Genomic DNA, 10,253 nt, shown 5'->3' on the forward strand with positions numbered 1-10,253 from the left:
AAAATTTCTCGTAATACTGGTGTCTTGTGGCGACTAAATAGAATTGTTCCTGGGCCTCTGCTAAGAAGTCTTTACTTCTCCGTCGTTCACTGTCATTTAAAATACGGCAATATTACGCGGGGATCTTCAACCCAACTATTTTGAAACCCGTACACGTACTGCGGAATAAAACCGTTGGGGCCATTGCTGGACTGACCATCTATCATTGCTTATCTCCATATTATAAGAAACGTCGCATTCTCAAAATTCAGGATATATATATTTTTGAATTAGCGAAGTTGATGTCTAAGTTTAACAAACAACAAGTTCTAAATTCACTTTTTAACTACTTTGAATACTGGATGCATATACACAACTGTACGGTACTCGTTCCAAGAGCTCTTTTACCTAACTTATGTCGAATTCCGACATTGCTTTACCTCCCTTGAAACGTGCTGAAATTGATGTGTGGAATAAATTGCCCTTGCGACTGAAAAGTATAAGTTTCCCGTCATTTAAGGCTGAGTTCCTTGACTTACTTCTCAGTAAACACTAATCGGATGTATCTACTGTTGCATCAAGTCATCCACTGTGTTCTTTGTTGTTGTTTTTCTTTTTATTCGTTTCTTACAAACTAGTATGCACGAGTGTATTTATATTGTATATACTTATTTGTAATCTCCCGGGTCCTGACTTGACACGAAGATCTTGGGGATCATATCGCCGGCACCCGTCTACACCGTTATAGAGTCAGTTACACATCAATATTGTTGTATATGTGTTTTAGTATGTGTATGTGTATCTGTTTCTGCATACTCATTCTGTGATCCCGGTTGTCGAAGAAGTAAATCTCTCTCTCTCTCGCTCTATCTCTCCACTGTTATTTGTAGAAAGAAATATAATGTTGTATTAGTCATAACGAATTACACGAAGTTTCCAACACAATTTGCGATACGAAATAACTCTACAATCGGAAACGGATGTTATAATAGCCACATCATCCGGAATTCGATATTGTAATGAGCCCGTAACGTATCTCGTCTAAGCAATCACTGGCGTCTAATCGATTTTTGACCGCTTATGATTGGCCTTACGTATACTTGCAACAAAACTGTTTTAATGCGCACCCTTTCCTTTCCAGATTCATGTGGATCATGTATCTATTACAATATCGCAGTTCTTCCTACAATTTTTCGAATTGTGCAAAACCGGTATTTGACTGTGACGCAAAGAATGACTTTGATGACATGCAAGCGGAATTCATGTACGGGAAGGAAAATGTTCCAAGCTTATCAGGTTAATTATCAGCTCAGGTACTTATTTGGGTATTTGAGAATGATATTCTATGCCTTATTGCAGTGGTTCTCAACCTTTTTGTCTTTGCGGACCCCGTTTGAACCTTCTCGGACCCCCACAAGTTTTCGTTCAAATTTAGCCCAGTTATCGAGCAACCGTCATCTGTCTTGTGTAACTGTAGGCTTCTGAGAAACACCAACAAAATGACGTTTCGTGAAAATAACATCATAGTAGCTTATATGTAGAAATTGAGTAGACGTACTTTTACTATTTCGAAGCGAATTCTACAGCTGTATTAAGTGTCTTTAATGTCTTCGTCTTCGATTTGATATAAACGAGTCCCGAAGATATTTCCACAAACATAGGCGCTGACGAATGCAATATTAACGCGTATCGGTTTCGACGACACCTTTGGGTGTGATCGCAACTTATATGCCATCGAAATTGAGAAACAGAGTAGGCTATCTAGCATCTCATCTTAAATTTATTCTGGAATAGTGGTTATGTGTAGCACAGAAAAGATGGATGTCGTTGCGAGATGCGAGGTTTAAATTCCTTCATTGGGAGAGATTAGGAAATGAATTAGGAATTTCAATAGGCTATTGGAAATTTGGCAATTAAAATGAGTTTGGACAGCTGGATATTTTTTTATCAGACGACTATTTCAATGATGTGAGTCCTGAAGTTATTGCAATTACGAAACAAAACTGTCCCATACTTTACCTAATTTAAAAACGAGTACAAGTCAGATTATTACTCGTTTTTCAAATTTAGAGACTTCATGGACCCCCTGAAAACGCCCGGTTGAGAACCACTGCCCTATGGCATCATCACCTGACTCTATTACCGTAATGCAGGGCCGGCCAACCCGTGGCCCGCGAGGTAATTTCAAAATTTCTAATATCATCTAAAATGGATTGCACAGATTGTGAACTTGCAAGGCCAACCAAAAATTTGATTAGTCAGGCCGCAACACTTGCGATGTGATGACCAGAATATCAGTTCCGACGCATAATTGACAAATCCATCAGCCATTCACATATTGGTATATCTTCGTTCACTACAATTACGCAGAATAATTTGCGATAGATCTATCCAAGGTAAAAAATTTCTACAAGCTTGGCGCAACACGTTGTCACTCGATTTCTTGTTTTTAATATTGTTGCCCGTTTGTGAAAATGGAAGAACACCTAATGTATCAGATTGAGTCTAACTATATTCGTGATTACGCGACACAGTGTCGTTCAACATATGCGACATTGCGTTTGCGCTCGCAGTAAGACCGTCGACTATGAAACCTTAGGCACGAAATGATTAACGCATGTTGGTCGCAGCTTTTGATATCGATATGTCCATTGTCCAATGTCCATGCGCCGAATAGCCCAGTCCTCGCAAAGTTAGCCCAGCGATATACAACAGGCCCGCAATATAGTCAAGTGACAATACTATTGACATATAAACTTCAAAAGATTTTCGCGCTTGGCGCGACTAGTGGCCCGCGCAATAGTTCGTCAATCGAATGTGGCCCTTTGGCTGAAAAGGTTGGCCAGCCCTGCCGTAATGCGTTCACTGCGCAGTGCACTGAAACTTACTTTCGTTACATTGCAGATGATTTTGACCAATTTGATTGTGGATATGTTTAAATTCTCAGTCATTTTTTGAAATCGACCACACAGAAACCTGAGATTACTCGGGCGTTGGTGAATGTACACTGGACAATGTGTATTGCACACGTAACTGTTTTGTCAGTTTTGTTTGATTTTCATGGTGTTTCGACTACATTGGTCATTGTACAGCAGGACGATTTTCTGTATTTTATATTCCGTATCTACGGACTTGTAGCATGGCCCACTTCAAAACTTGTTATAAGACACCGCTCACGTGGATCACGGGTCGAGGAGGAGCCTAGACAAATCTCTAACTGCATGTAACTGTTATTGACAAATATAAACTGTAACTGTTATTGACAAATATAAAATAATTTATGGGGATTAAGTAGGGATGGTGTGCACGTGAGGTTCACGTTCGCGTTCTGTATGTGAACCTCAGAAATTTAGAGGTTCACGTTCACAAACGAACCTCGGTAGGTTCTACACTGTGAACCTTTTATATATTACAATTTTCCACGTCCTTATAATATGTTTGGTTACAATTCATTGCATTTCAACTGCGAGTCACTCTATGCTCAACACTCTATGCATGGCGCTGGCAACATAAAAAAATCAACACTAAACAAGCATGCACCTTGACAATCTCAAAACTTTTACTTGCTCTGTTACAAAAGTTTGCCCGAAATATCCATTTTTCAGTTTGTAAATATTTAGTGACCCTCTGCTGTGAGCTTGACCCGCAATCACACAATATGAAGAGCGAAATACGCTGCATGTAGGTATGGTCAGCGAATGATGCTTATTCAACCAATCAATAAAATTGATATGGAGAATACATCGTTGTCGAATGTAAAAAAATTAGCAGGCGTACGGGGACCATCTTCATTTGTTATGTTTATTGTATCATACAAAAACAAATCCGTGTTATTGGGGTATTGGCTACTCTTGTATAACTTGTTAATGGGATAGTATCGGTAGCAGGTATAGAAACCCTTTCGATACTCTGCTCGATATCAATGCATCAATACGCAGACGCCGAATACATATTCCGGTCTGGCCTGGACCGTTAAGGCGTAACCCTTGCAAGTCTTCGTCAAAATTGTTGGCAATGAGACGGAAGATATTGATTTCATAGGATTATCATATCATTTGATAACTCCAGTTGATATATTTGGCAACGTTTAAAAAGTCAGTATGTACTTCAGCATTGTGACATAATGTGGCCCGAGTCGTCCGTTGGTATTAGCGTGTTTTACACATCACTTCACCGAAATATAGGGTTGGAATTTACAATATGACACCACGTGACGTCATGAGGTTCACGTTCGCGTTCACACAGAATCTTTCAAAAAGGTTCGCGTTCACACGAACCTGAATCTTTCAGAGGTTCACACCATCCCTAGGATTAAGCCTGATACAGGCTTTGCGGCTCCTTCGCCGTGATGGGATAAGGACAAACTCATGCAATCGGGAGTGATGTGGAATTGATATCGGCGTAACCGTTTCCTCGCAAACCTAATGTTCCCATCAACGTCATGAAGGCATATCGATTTGATAAGGTATGATTTTTTATGTCTCAAAAATATGCGCGCATCGCGTGTTAATAAGGTTAATTTCAGACGAGACATCTCTGGCAAATTTGACACGGGATTCGTTGATGTGGTCCAAATCTCGACACAATCGTCATTTTGCTAAACAAGATAACGAGGTGTTGATACAATAACTTAGCAGACGCCGCGTTAACCCCTGGTCACGTGGGAGAAACGCATCGATTGGCGGGATGAAAGGGATGTGATCGAAACGTGATCGCAACAGACTCTTATCAAATAAACAGACTGTCGATGTCGTCAGATTTCGTCTGTCGCTTGTGGCAGGCATTGTCGCCGTTTAACAAGGGAAATAAAGTATATACATAATTTGCCCGATATGTTGACTATAAGGCTTTGTCCTGTGATCGATAAAAGTTTCATATATTTATCGGGGAAACCTATATATCTTTTGTCGTAGGTATTATGAGGTGGAAAATTGCACTGGATGCGATTCTTATTTAATATCAATGTGACGTAGAACATATTCAGTGTGACCAGACGAGAACGAATGCAATCACAATGTCCAAGTTCGGGGTTTGGAGAGGTAATTGACGAATTTCCCCTCCTCTACCTACGCCACTGACTCCACAACATGGAGTACAAATCGACAATGCTGAGTCATGTTCATGCTTGAACATATCCGCTGTTAATTACAGCACAGACTTTTTGCTTGAAGCATTTTGGATAACGCCTTACGATATATCTTTTCAGTCGACTTTCACCATGGCGTATAGGTATTAACTATGAAGAAATGCAACAAAAGTGATTAATTAGTAATATTTATTTTTATTAGCATTAGCTGGCAAACTGACTAAACGCCAAGTAACAGCCTACAACGTCTTATAAATGTTACATGACACCTATTTGTTTGTTTGCTATTCATGATATTTCGACTACATTGGTCATTTTTACACCAGGCCGATACTCAATATTTCTATTCCGTATTTACCGACTTGCAGCTCGGCCCACTAATAAAATACCGCGGATCACGTGACAAGGAGGAGCATAGATAAACCTCCAACACTTGGGCAGTAATTCTGGAGTCGAACTCTGTCGGACTCGAACCCATAATCCATTGGTGTTGCAGCTGTGGATCATACACCTATAGGCTATCTCGCCACACTACACCGGTTACCACAAAGTTCTACGAGGATTCAGCATGGTTGAGTTTTCATGTCCTGGATATGATCGGTTATCTATGGGTCCAGCCAAAATAAACAATCACATGACCTAGATATCTCTGGAACCATTACATGATGTTAACGGGTCGTCCTCTGTTCAGTTAGCTCACGTTAAAGTGCTCCAATTGCTCTGACATATACTTCGCGATACGCAATAATCGCATAATCTTGATAGTCTCGAATCGCCAATACTAAATGCGCACGTCTCAGCGCCACTTACAGATCTGATATGCCTAAGCGGCGTAGCGCAGAAACCAGTACGAGAGTGGGCCGTGCTACTATAGTATACAGATTTGGAGTCATAATAAAGAAAATCGGGTTTGTGGCAAATGAATAATGTCGTCGAAACACCAAATATGCCAAAATAATAATAATAATATTAATAATAACAACAACAACAAGCAACATGTATAAAAATTCACAGCGTCAAACGCTACACGTCGTTACAAGATAGCTTAACTCCTTAAATCATGAAAATTCTCTGAAAATGGCCAAAGTTATCGCAAGATGTCCTGACAAGGTAAAGCTAAAAGATTCAGTTAAGTGATGAAACGATAAAATTTGATGCAAATGCTTTATTGAGAGTTTGCTGCTTTCCGTGGAGTTGAACGCATTCCGTTGTTGAATCACGTCCACGTTCGATTTGATAATGGACCCGCCGGTTAGTCGGGAATACCTGATAACGGGATGATCACGGCGTGTTACATTCGGATAGTCGTAGATATCGCAGCATGTTTACCCACCACGTTCGGCAATGATTTGATGGATGCCACGTTTTCGTCGTCCACCCCACCACGACTGAGGACTCCTTGATCCGTGACTGCAAGATAAAAACAATGCTTGAGACGTATAATTGGATATGAAAAAGAAATACCGCTGAATTCAACGCATGAATATTTTCGGATATGTATTTCTGGGAGGTAGACAGTCATATGTGTAACAACTCGGGCTGGGCACATCGATAAGGGTATTCGTTTCTTAGTCGCATATATGTTCTATTGATATGTGTCGAGCAGTGTGAGTCAATTATTTCAAATACTGAATTTATCGGCGTCTTGGGACAAAGAATTATCGTATCAATAATTCCTTCACACCACAACATCCGAAACACGTTGATGGTTCAGAGGTATTTGTACATTCATAATATCTACTTATCATTCAGGCAATCAGGAATCGGAACGTAGTCACAACGTGTTATGTCATATTTTCGGTGGACACATACTAAATGATTTGTGACCAACTTGAAATAGAGATTTTATTTAGTTCAGCTTTTAAAATATTACAGATGCTTGTTACTATACTAGCTATCTTGATCAACGAGAAGCTTTATAATTCATTCGAAATCCAATTACTGAGGTATTCGATTTTACTCAACCCTGTTAAGAACTTATTTAATTGATAGCTCAATTAAATGACAAATGAAAGTTAAGATCATTCAGTGATAAATACCGAATTGAATTATGTACATGAATGAGTTGTTCGTTCTGGATTAGGAGCAAGATTTGGGTTATGTTTTTTTCCAAATGCGTAAAATTTCGTCTATCAGTCCTGATACTTAGGAAACAGAGTCAGAAACTGTCAAGACTGAGTAAAATCACTACATTATGAACTCGTACCATTATATATCACTCGAGCAGAGTTGAAAAAGGGGGTTAAACCACAAGGAACTGAAAACTGAACCGTGAACATAATGACTCGGACTCGAGTCATAACACCATGACTCGGACCCAACCCTCTACCCTCTTGAACTCGGACTTGACTCGGTGGTGAAGTGAAAATGTCTCGTTTCGGCTCGAGTCAAACATATAAAAGTGAGATGGACCTGTGACTCGGGACCTTGTGACTTGGTTAAAACCCTGGTTATGCATTAAGTTTGAATTCAGAGCGGGGTTGAGTTTGTGGTTTGGAAAAAAGGCTACATGGGGTTAGGAATTAGGGATGGATGACTACTAGATTAGGTTAGGTTATGTTTGGGTTCATGGTTATCGCCTGGACTCATTTCATTCAAATAGAAATTTCAACATACATGCATACAAGTGAATTTTCGTCGGTGTAATATTGTAACATATATTTTGCCAGGGCTAAAGACATATGTGGTATGCACAGAGCTCATAAAATAATGAGGTCCTAAAGGCACAATAATAAAATGCATTGACGATGAAATTTGATTAGTTTTACAGTAAGACCAGTCAAGGTTTCAAGATATTCACTCACATTACTATTATGGGGCATGAAACGTAAAATTTATTTTTGCGCTTATGTAAGTTAGGACCGATTAACATTGAAACTGATTCATGCATAGCAGTAAAGGTGCCATGGAGTTTCAGACGTTATTAAAATGAAAGAGATCATCGTATGCTAAGTAATTTTTTAATTACCTGGATTGTACCATCACTATAGGATAGGCAAGTGCTGTATCCATTATCACAAGAGATAGCACCGCTATCATGGCGATTAACCAATAAATTCTCGCCGGCGCCATCAAGTAATAAAAGATAGATCTGCGAAATTTTCGAGATAATAGTTAGATCAGGGAAGTAGTCTGCGAAAAATTCAAATAAGATTGAATGTGACGTAGCGTGATCGGAGACTCAGAGCACTAGTTTCGCATGAGCATCAGCAGATCGATAATTAGGACATGAAGTTATAGTGGCTAGACGGGATAGTCAACACGGTCATGACATTTATGGGTTCAGGTTCGTGGCTGCGCTCGACAATTCCTATCTGTGCAGAAGTTCTCGACACATATTTGAAAGATATATGTGATGTAGATGTTGACTAGTACAAAGTACCGCGTTTACTGTCGAGAAATAAAGCCCGTTATTATAGTCATTGATAAACTTGGATGTTCACATAATCACGGTAAATAGTTTTGATTCCACCTCACTATATTATTAGTCTGTAGCAATATATTTAATTCTAATCAATTCAACTATATATTGCGATTCATGTATATCAAGATCGTGCGATGAAAAGTAGGATGATGCGAACCCGCGAATCAAATCAAGTCACTTATATTTTTGAAGTGACGCGAGCTAGCTAAGTCAAGGCATTGTAGTTGTGCAAAGGATTTGTTGTACAAATTGAGTCGCCGTTGATTGAGATTCGAGAGGGAAATAAGGCGTAATGAGTTAATTGTTACGAAAGGGCGGTGTATCGAACTGTTAAACTACATAGATAACAGTATAGCCCAAGTCTGTAATTACTATCGGTCAAAATTGGAATCCTCAGAAAGTTGAAAAACATTGGTATGATGCAATAGGTAATCCACGCACATAAGATATAACATACAAGCCTGATGAAATTTGACGATAATAATATAAAGGTATAAATTGTCGATGCTTGTGCAGCATTATTTATTCGATATTTTTTGTTTAGTGCGTATAATATCGGCTATGATAATAAGAAAATCAAAATTATATCAACATGATTACTTTTATTGGATGTATTTGCTGATTATGACGTTATTCCATAAACGATTGAGTTTCTCATGATAATTTGTGTTCTTTCAATCTGTTATTAATACATATTGATTGTAAACGTTTATATCTTGTAGTCTTCGTCATTTCTTGTAATATTAAATGATTGCAGTGAATACTAAAAGTCATTCGCGTTGTGAACACCCAACACAAGGCGCCTCATATTTCTATTCAAACTATGAATCACTTATCTAACCTTCCCATGGAATATAATATCAATTTTTGAGTGAATATGCTAGAGATCACGAATTCAGATGTCGGTCTGCTACTCGACTCTATCTGAATGCTACAATTGCAATTATTCAGTTCGGGCAATTCCCATTTAACTATCCCGCATGGATATAGAAGTAAAATGGCTGTTAAGAGAAATCTTCTGGCAATATTCTGGCATTGGCATCGTAAAAACAGCCCGACTTTAGCCGTCGAAATTAGAAGTGAATGAAACAGACAACATTTCAAGCAGCACAACCGCGCACGCACGAGAAGTAACTGCATTTAGTGAGCGATTAGCTTTCTTTTATCCCCTATGCGACACGATGTTTCGCACGCGACATGACACACATTTTGACAAGACTTGTCATCTGACAAGCTATCTTCATGCGATGCGGTCCTTTGTATATATAAACCCTTAATTTTACATACTATCTGTATATCATACCCATTTCTCAATTCTAAATTTGATATCGCAAAGTTTCAGTATCCGATATTGCACTGGATTAGTTAGATTACTAGCATTGCAGATTCACGAATACTAAAAACCAGTATTAGATATCCATATCTCGCATTTATATTGTCTGTGAATAAAATAATTTCATTTTTTCACCCTTTCAGACACTTCAAAATGTCATTTGCGCTATCAAAATAAACACAAGCATCCATATCAACATATCTGGTTTGCGGGTGGTAATGAAATGGCGTTATTGGCATCTCATCGGAATATAATATTCTGAAAATATGTTAATATTGCGCATTACACCTTGAAATGGTTCCAACCGTGTTAGGGTAGTGCGAATAAAGTCGGGACTACACCAAGCACACGTCTGTTGGGTTGAATAAAATTGACGCTTTGTCAGCGATTTGTCATCAAAAGCGGTACAGACGTGACAGATATCTGTGATT

General features: G+C 38.9%; 1 long non-coding RNA gene across 1 annotated transcript; it reads right to left on the minus strand.

The window, feature by feature from the left end:
- Positions 1-5,237: 5,237 nt before the first annotated feature.
- Positions 5,238-8,480, minus strand: LOC145433525 (uncharacterized). The gene is made up of 3 exons (XR_013913124.1): positions 8,034-8,480; positions 6,399-6,475; positions 5,238-6,331 (listed from the first exon to the last, which is right to left on the minus strand). It is a non-coding gene; the product is annotated as an uncharacterized LOC145433525 (long non-coding RNA).
- Positions 8,481-10,253: the final 1,773 nt, after the last annotated feature.

Source organism: Botryllus schlosseri, chromosome 1, assembly GCF_051294905.1.
Source record: "Botryllus schlosseri isolate E-star chromosome 1, Bs_hap1, whole genome shotgun sequence".
Classification (NCBI taxonomy): Eukaryota; Metazoa; Chordata; class Ascidiacea; order Stolidobranchia; family Styelidae; genus Botryllus; species Botryllus schlosseri.